The 10000-nt window shown below is 44.0% G+C and overlaps 1 protein-coding gene across 2 annotated transcripts in view; it reads right to left on the minus strand.

Annotated features, from left to right (window-relative positions):
- LOC122250657 (uncharacterized) overlaps positions 1-10000 on the minus strand; it is a 16668-nt gene that overhangs the window by 5878 nt on the left and 790 nt on the right. The gene's annotated exons all lie outside the window — the stretch shown is intronic.

Consider the following 10000-nt stretch of genomic DNA (forward strand, 5'->3'; position numbering starts at 1 on the left):
AATGTGAGGGGAAAAAAAAATGAAGAGTGAATATTTGGGTATTCATTTAGGAGATATGTTAGCGTTACTCGGGTGTAGTCTGTTGAATTCGTCTTCGTAGTATTTGCTTGCAAGCTTAAGCGTATCGAAATGGAACCATGACTGAGCACCATTTACGAGTGATTTGCAAAGGGCTTTATTATTTCTGACTTGTATTACACGAAATGGTCCCTCAAATTTGGGTGATAGCTTTGGCATAGGAGGAGCCCTGTCAATAATTTGGTGAAAAACTAATACGCCGATGTCTACGTCTTTACGTCGTGCGAGGCGATGTTGTTGGGCTATAATCTTGTCCCGCTCCACTTGTAGGTGTTCACGCGCCTGTTTGTAAATCTCCTATTTTCTAGCAATAGTCAATCTTACAAAGTCATCTGTGTATACAGGGGAGGGGTTTTGTTCTATAAGCTCATAGGGGAGCCTTCTGTCTTCACCATAAAGAATGAAGTGTGGAATGTCACCTAAAATGCTGTGGTAAGTGCTATTGATAGCCATTTGAACAATGGGGATCCATTCATCCCAGTCTAATGAGTGTGTGGAGAGTGTGGCACGGAGCATGTTAAGAATTGTGCGATTTAGCCTCTCTGTGATACCATTTGCTTGCGGTCTATAAGGTAAGACGTTAATCTTCTTCACTTGAAGAGTGTCACAAATTGATTGTAGCAACGAGTTGTTGAATTCAGTTCCATTGTCAGAGACTAATTCATCAGGTGTGTTATGCCTACAAATAATATACTCTAAGAAAGCTCGTGCAATGGTTAATGCTGACTTATCAGGGATGGGGATTAGTTCACAGTAGCGTGAGAAATTGTCGATGAAGACAAGTAAATAGCGGTTATTTGCAGCGGAAGTAGCAAAACCGGAAAGAATGTCAACACTAACACGCTGGAAGGGGCGTTCAGGAATATCATATGTCAGAGAGGGAGCAGGTGCCGAAGTGGAACCTTTGTAAAGGGGGCAGGTTTGGCATTTCTTAACGTGTTCAATAACTCGGGGTCCCATTCTAGGGAAGAAATAACGACTACGTGCGGTCTGTACCGCCTTGTCAATGCCCGCATGGGCTGCTGTGGGTGCTTCATGTAGAAGCTGCAGTACCGTGGGTACGAGTGACTCGGGTATAACGAGCTGTGTGTAAATATGGCGTTGTCTACAGCCGCGCGACCTCTTGGGGGCGGAACGTCGAAAAAGTATACCGTCTTGTAAGTACAAATCCCTCGTGGGAACATATCTACGTGGTGGTAGAGGGCGGGAAGGGTCCTTTTCTAATGACTGGATTAAGTCCTTATAGAGTACATCTTCTCTTTGCTTCGTACGTAAGTCATCTGCATTCAACACGTCTAAGTGTGAGACTGGAATTCTAGAAAGGGAATCTGCAACCTTATTACTTGCACCTGGAGTGTATCGTATTACTGGATTAAATTCTAATAGCGTATCTATCCATCTGGCCTGTCGACCGCTAGGGGACTTGGATTCTGCAAGGAGGTGACACAAGGGCCTATGATCTGTTAAGACTTCAATATCGTAACCTAGAATAAGTTCTCTAAAGTGTTTAAGTGCCCATACAACAGCTAATGATTCTAAATCTGTAGCACTGTAACGAGTCTCAGCGGAATTCAGCTTTCTACTGGCAAATGCAATAGGTCGTAGTCGACCGTTAGTTTTCTGCATGAGGGCTGCACCGAGGCCCAAAGTGGAGGCATCAGTGGCTAATGTGAAAGGACTATCAAAATCAGGGAAGGTGAGAACAGGGGCCTGGGTAAGAAGAGACTTTAGCTTATCAAAAGAACTTTGTTGTTCATCATTCCATGTGAACGGGACGTCTTTAGAAAAGAGACGAGTTAAGGGGGCAGCAATCTGAGCAAAATTTCTTATGAAGGGCCTATAGAAACCCGCAAGGCCAAGGAAGGACTTAACCTGGTTAACGTCCTTTGGCTTAGGGTAATCTAGAATATCATCTATTTTCCTTGAGTTTGGGGTCAGTCCATTCGAGTCAATAGTATGGCCAAGGTAATCGATCTGGCTCTGAAAAAACATGCATTTCTTCGGATTTAGGGTCAGTCCTGCATTAGAAAGTCTCTCAAATATCTTTCTTAGCTTGGTTTCGTGTTCAGCAACGTTTTTAGATACAATTAACAAGTCATCAAGATACAAAAAAACTGTGTTACCAATCAGGCCGGTCATGACCGCGGCCATGAGACGAGAAAATGTAATGGGAGAATTTCGTAAACCGAAGGGCATTCGCTTAAACTGAAAGTGTCCATATGAGGTGGAAAATGCTGTCTTTTCTCTTGAATTGGGGTCTAAAGGTACTTGAAAAAATCCTTGCTGCAAATCAACTGTAGAAAATACAGTGTCCAGTGGCTATGTCCTGTAAGAGGAGGCGTAAACTAGGGATTGGATAACGGTCAGGTATGGTGAGGTATTTAGACGTCTGTAGTCCACGACTGGGCGTAATGAGCCATCTTTCTTAGGTACCAAAATCATAGGGGCGCTCCATGGCGACGTGCTGGGCTCAATTAAATCGAGCTCGAGTAATTTACTTGTTTGCTTTTCAAAATCCTGTCTGCGGCTATGCGGAACGCGATAAGCAGGAATGTATACTGGGCGTGCGTCTTTTTCTAAGTCAATAGAGTGCTGTAGAATATCTGTACGTCCGATGGGACGGCTTTCACTGGGGAGCAACTGAGGAAAGTCTGTGAATAGTCTTTCCAATACTACATTTCCTTCGGGAATCTCGACAGGAGGGAAAACATTCGTTGCAACATTCGGGATTGTAGGTGTTGGCGAACCAGAGGCAGGTGTGGTGATGGTGGCTAGCACAGGAACAGGTAAGTCATGCTCAACTACCGGGAGGTGCGTGACTTCGCAGTCAACCACTCTCGTTGCACGCTCCAGGCAAACCGGGGTCTCGTTAACGTTGATCAGACGTAACGAAAATTGACCATCCTTCGCCGTGTAAAGCGCGGGTAGGGCTACTAAACCATGTATCCTTACACCATCGGGACACACCAATACCGTGCCATTCGTAAATGGCACGCTCACCGGCACCATACAATCCGTGAATGGTGGCAATGTGATACTTTCATTAGTTACGCAAAAGGGTGCATCGGACGCTGGGGTCCACGTGAAGTGCTGTGAGACGTCGTGCTCGGACTTCAAAGAACATAATACATCAACAGGCGCTGAGGAGGCTGGGTCCTCAGGTGACGGGAGCATCGGCGCGTTCAACTTCGCGGGCCGGGAATCAGCATAAACATCGACAGGCGTGGCTGGTACGACAGCGGGCACGCGGGGAAACCTTGAGGAGACTGCGTCCTCGTGTGACGGCGGCAACGGCGCAATCATCTTTGCGTGCCGGGAATCAGCAAAAACATCGACAGGCGTGGCTGGTACGACAGCGGGCACGCGGGGAAACCTTGAGGAGACTGCGTCCTCGTGTGACGGTGGCAACGGCGCAATCATCTTTGCGTGCCGGGAATCAGCAAAAACATCGACAGGCGTGGCTGGTACGACAGCGGGCACGCGGGGAAACCTTGAGGAGACTGCGTCCTCGTGTGACGGCGGCAACGGCGCATTCATCTTTGCGTGCCAAGAATCAGCAAAAACATCAACAGGCGTGGCTGGTACGACAGCGGGCACGCGGGGAAACCTTGAGTCAACATCATGCACACTAGATGATGTGAGAACCGAATTACAACGAAGCCATGCTTGGCTGAGAGGAGTGAGTTCGTAAATGCATTCACCATGAATGGCAACACTTCCTTCAGGGACTTGAACAAGTCCTGTGTTATACAAGAAATCATGGCCAAGGAGCACATCTCACGGTATCACTTGGTTATCAACAGTAACAAATGGGTGCGAGTATGATTCATTTGACAGAGTGACCGTGAGAACGGTCTTACCGAAAACGTTCAAATTTGCGCCGCTGGCTCCATGAACGAGCCAGGGGGAAGGCTTGCAGGGAGTACAAATTCCAAGAACAACCAAAGTATCTGCAGGAACGATGCTGATGGCACTACCAGAGTCAATAAAAGCGTAAACATCTTTTCCATTTACTTGTGTGAACAAGAGAGGGGCACCGCAAGAGGGCACGTCATTACGTGTCTTGACCGTAGCTAAGCAGGCAATGTAGTCAGGGGATCGTATTAATCCTGTGGATGAGCATCTAAAAAATTAGTGGAAACTGAAGACTGTGCGCGTCTCTTGTACAACTCATTCTTTGTTTGTCGAACGCGGTCAGGGAATGCGCGGCACTCATACCACCTGTGACCAACGTTGTGATGATAAGGGCAGTAAGGTCTATCACGGCAATCGCGAGCTATGTGTCCAGGGCGAAGACAATGGTAACAGGCGTCTACAGAGGGTAACCAGGTAGTTTCATCGCGACGTGGGCGTGCGCCTCGGTGCTGGTGATAAATCTCACGGTTGTTAATACGAGAAGGCGTACGAGTCGGAGCACGAGCCGGCGAGCGCGCAGGGGAGCGAGTAAACGAGCGGGTCGTCGAGGACGTCGGACGAGCCGCCGAGCTAGAGGGCGCCCGGGCTGGTCGTTCTGAGAAATTTACTTGTTTGGTATGTGCACTCACTGTCTGTAGGGGACCTTGGAGATCTGGGATGGTTTTACAGGTCTTAGAAAAAACAGGTACAATATTTTCGGGTCTTTCGGGCGGGACGAATAGATCGGACATTGTTAACTTGGCTTCATGAGGTAGACTAGTAATCAATAGAAACTCAGTCACAAACGACAAGTAATCCTTCTTTATCGGCTCAATAGCAGCGTAAAGATTCGCCTTGCTTGCGTCCTTACTCAGGGCTTTCATGAATCTGGCAAAAGCAGTCTTAGCCTCTGCTTGTAAGAGCAGAAGATCAGTGTAAGCAACAGATTTACACCTTAAAGACATTAATTTATCATATTCGAGACACGAAGTTGCTTTGGTATTTGCGAAGTAGTCACCGAAGGTTTTCTTGAAATCTATCCATGGATTGACATCCATATCAACACTGTTAAAGAGTGATTCAATTATGGGTACACTCCTGTCAATGCGTTGGACAACGTGCTGCATGCATTTATGTTGAAAGTCAACAGAGTTCCTGTTAATATTAGGTTCAGTGGAAAGTACATAAGATTCAGTGTCATGGAACAGAGTTGATGTTGATACTTTTCCTGTACCGTCAAACTTGGTGATGGTGGTGATAGGCTGGAGGATTGATGTAGTCATGTTTATATGTGGTGAGGCGTTAGAAAAAGGGTGGGATGGGCTTTCAGGGGTATAAGTGCGTGCCGGGGATGACATAGGGGTGAGTGAGGGTGGTAAGTCAGCAGGGTGTATGTGTGTATGTTCGTGCGTGAGCTCTGAGGGAGGCACGTGTTCAGCAATGCCTTGTGTGTTGTGAGTGTCGAGTGTAACTCCTAAAATGTGTGCATTTGCTTCTTCAGCTAAATTTCTATTTCGTAATACAAGTTGACTTTTAGCAGCTGGAAGTTTAGGCATGTAGGAAACCAGAAGATAACGTCAGAATGAATGAATGAGGTATTGAAAAGGTACGACCCGTGAGTGAGGCAGCATGAGTGAGTCCGTTTTCTATGGGCATGGGAAACTAAACAAATCGTCACTGCGGTCACGGGGAAAGTGGTAACAGTCTCCTTGTAATATGGTGTACTTGGAGAAAATGAAATCGTAACACTTGGAAAAAATAACAGGTCAGATACACTTAAAAAAAATCGTCACACATGGGAAATTGTACAAAGAGAGGGAAAAAAAAAAAATCCTAAATTACAATCCTGACTAAAAAAAAATTGTGCCTTGACAAAAACTCTGACTAACCTTGTTTTCTTCGTTGTCAGCGGTACGTCTGCAGGTGATGTTCTGTGTTTTCTTCGTTGTCAGCGGTACGTCTACGGATGATGGTCTGTGTGTCGTAATCGATGCCTTTACGTCTGATGCTCTTCACTGGAATCCCAGACTTCGGCTCTGGGTCGGGCACGGCTGGGCCTGTAATTCCCTCGTAGGGCGGACTGAGGCGCCTTCAATAACGTTGATAGCGGTGGCACACTTGGGTGGCGTTGTGTGCGTAAGATGGCAACACGCTTGATTGACGGTGCGTGTGCGGCAGAGTTTTCCGTGGAGACAGCACGGACAGCAGGTCTGCTAGCAGTGTTCAGCAGAGAGGGGACACCTGTTGGCTTGTTTGCATTGGATGCTGCTACCTGATGGGACCTGTTCGTCTGGCAGGGTCAGGGCTTGTCTCTTCGTCTGGTCGGAGGCAGGACTTGTGGGAGATCGAATCCCGACGCTGTTCACCACTGTAAGGTGGCCGATTTGTGCGGTCAGCAGGCGTTTCTCGACAGAGTCTCGTTCAGCAATCTCAGGTTAAGGTGTCGGTGTGACACCGTGGTAGCGGGCAGAAGTCCAGACGAAAGTTCAGGTTAACAGGGTTTATTCTTGGGCAGCAATGGTACAGTGGAGCTATGGTAACTCCCTCGGTGTCCCCTTGTCTGTTGAGACTTTCCGAGGGGAGCGTTTATATTCAGGCCCGTAGGCTTGTTACATGACATCATATGAATTCCCACGTGACGTCATTGTACGGCCTATTTCTTTATATGGGTCGGTAGAGTAGGGCCTCTGAGTATAGTGGTTGTACTGTTTATACGTGAAAAGGCGTAGTGTGCTTGGGTGGCCTGCGAGAGGCGTAGATAAATATTTATAGAACAAGACCTTAAGACTAAAAGAATTAGTACAGCTATATGAATGCAAATACTATTATATATATATTGGATAACAGAACTTAATCAGCTGTTCTCAGATACAGCGTTACAAGTAATGCAATGTACAGAGTGCAGTGCTTTCAGAGAGAGAGAGAGAGAGAGAGAGAGAGAGAGAGAGAGAGAGAGAGAGAGAGAGAGAGAGAGAGAGAGAGAGAGAGAGAGAGAGAGAGAGAGAGAGAGAGAGAGAGAGAGAGAGAGAGAGAGAGAGAAGGAGAGAGAGAGAGACCGGAAGACAAACAAATAGACATCCAAGTAGAATCTTACAATAGTTTAAGTCACATGAACGTGTTCAAAATGTTTGCGGTGAGCCTCGCACTGTTCGCCACCAAAGCCAGCTGACGCTCCTGGCCTTCCATTGCAATTTTTCCCGTCAATGTTTGCAGGAGTGGTTGCCATGGAAACTGCTGTGTTTGTGAAATAGTGTAGAGGACTCCAGTTGGTTGACATTTATAATGATGAGTCACCCGCTCCAGAAAATCAAGAAATACCAATTTAATCGGCACCCTTTCCTCAAATTTCCTCCGCGTGGGGAGATAGTGCGGTTTCTCAGCCAAAGTAAACACATGTCATTGGTGAGGGATCCTCTTTGGATGTCTGCCAACCGGCCAGACCTTCTCTTGTTTCATGGGGACAAAATATATATATATATAATGGAAAATTGAAGGGAAAGAAAATATTCATTATATTGCGTATGCCTGTTTCTGATCCCATTGCGACATGGCGGAAGTCATAGTTACTCCTTTTATTCATAAGTTATTACTATGTATAACTAAAGAAAATATCCAAGTAGGAAACTCTCGGCTGGTTCCTTCATTTTTTTTAGCAAAGTAATGGTGGATTTTCTTTGCATCCGTATTCATTAAAGAGGATGACAAAGGAAAATATGGCTGAAGAAGTAATACGTGCACATGGCTAACAGGCGACCTCGTAGATGTGCAACAAACATATCGATCCCAACGACGCTTTATTGTTGCAACTATACAGTATGTCAACCTCTCAAGGTCAAGGTATCTTACGATCTGACGCTGAAATGCAATAAATCACTCATCTAGTTTAATTCAAACCACAGAAAATAATATATTCTAAGAATCTAATCACCAGAATCTACGTCAAGAGTCAAAAACAATCATTTTCTTTCTTTCTGTGAAATTTCGGTTATTTAGATATCGGATTCTCTTTGACATTCGTATAGAGACAACACACAAGAACACATGGCTTTGTGCTTGAACAGAACAAGGAGTATAAGCAAAGATTAAAGGATGATGTTGCACAAATTTGCTGTGTAATCGCAAACTCCTATACAAAGGAATGTTCGTCTTCGAATGAAACATTAGGGTTCTTTTTGGTTCCCCTGCTACACTTAGCATGATGTTCTTGGTCTGTTTGCAATAATGAACTAGCCTAAGAATGGATATTATTGTCAGGAGTATAATGTTGCATTATTATTGCTGTTGTATCAACAACCGTAGCGTTTTTAACATAATAACAGTAGAGATAGAAGTCCTAGAAGTACAATAATAACAATAGTAGTAATATCAGTAATAGCATAAAATAATTAGAAAATTCAGCACATAAATACTGATAAGTCTTGAAAATAGTATTAGCAGTAGCTGTAACATCAACCATACAGCAAGCAGACCACAGGCCCATCAAACTTGGTCAAAACCACCGACGAAAATTTCTATTCAGTCCCAGGCACCTGACAGATGTCCCAACCATTTCAGGAAACTCTTTCTAAAGAACTTCCTAACCGTATGAAAGAATTACTTCAGAGACCATGTGACTGACACCACAAAAAATACCAAGGGAAAACTCCCGAAGTAGATCTGGCATGTATGAACCTCGGGAATGAAAAAAAAAAAGAAAAAAAAGGGCAGCGCTGTTGGATGACCGTCAAAATATTATGAAAATAAATTCATATTTAGGGGTATTTACAAAAAAAAAAAAAAGTATTAATATGCATGAATAAGTACGTAAACAAAGTACCACAGTGTAACATAAGAAAGCTCTTCTGATTATACAAAAAGACTAAAAAATATTGATTTAAACAGCACGCCTTCACATGCTTGTACAGTCACTACTGCAAATTCAAAGCTCACACCCGTGGCTTCCTTCCACGCACACTAATCATCCACGCACGAACGCAGACACGAACACGAACTATCTCTTCATCTATCCGTCTACAGCCACGCCCATCTATCTCTACAAGCCTAACGAATTCAGCTATTTTCATCAACTTTCCCTCTCCCCTCTCCCCTCCCCCATCCCTCTCTCTCTCTCTCTTCTTGTCCATATGCCTCTCAAGCTGACAGATAGTAAAGGGTAGTGCCAGCAGGAAGTTATGGCACTCTATATACACTTTCGGTCTATTTTTATCTTTGCTTTTTGACGCATGGTGGAAATATACCGTTTGTGAAGCATTCTGAACATTTACCCTAGCGGAAGTTATGATTTCAGCTTGTCATCCTCTTTTGTTTTGTTATGTCTGTTTACGCTTAAATCATGATAGTAAATGGTTATCATACACTCGTACATATCAATTCTGCAATAGTATCATTATTATACAAAGACATTTATGTTATCAATTACTGCGTTATTCAATATTACAAACGCATACGCGCGAATGACCTTGAGAGAAGGTTAGATCTTTCAACAGGCTTCGGCTTTTCCGTAAATGTTTCGCTCTAAAGCTATCCTTTGCAATGGTACATTTCTATTGTGAGGCGACTGTTCGGTATCAATATTTATGTTCTACGATATTGATCGATTCTGACGTCATCCTCTGTAAAAGAAATCCAAAGTTTTGTACCTCAATAACTGAAAATACTGGATAAAGAATATCTATATACCATTACACAGTGTGAAATGAAATATAACTTTCTGTATAAATAAATAGTTCCTAACTTAACAGTAAAGCTGTACAATTTCCCATATCTTGAAACACATTTTACAATAATTATCTCGGGTATCTGACTATCTTATCAATGTTCTTATAACTGTGGAAAAGTTAATGCAACGTTGATATTGACACCTCTCTCCTAGCGCTGAGTGTGCCTCTCAAGCGATAAAATGTTTTGATAAAAGAAGCTTGAACTTTAACACACAAAAATCGATATCAAAGTGTGATGTAATTTTTATGAATATTAATCTGTACGTTGGTGATTTGTTTGGAATACGACGTATGGTAGAAATATAGTC

This window comes from Penaeus japonicus, unplaced genomic scaffold (assembly GCF_977035675.1).
Source record: "Penaeus japonicus unplaced genomic scaffold, GWHDUDI00000001_assembly GWHDUDI00000003, whole genome shotgun sequence".
In the NCBI taxonomy this organism is placed as follows: domain Eukaryota; kingdom Metazoa; phylum Arthropoda; class Malacostraca; order Decapoda; family Penaeidae; genus Penaeus; species Penaeus japonicus.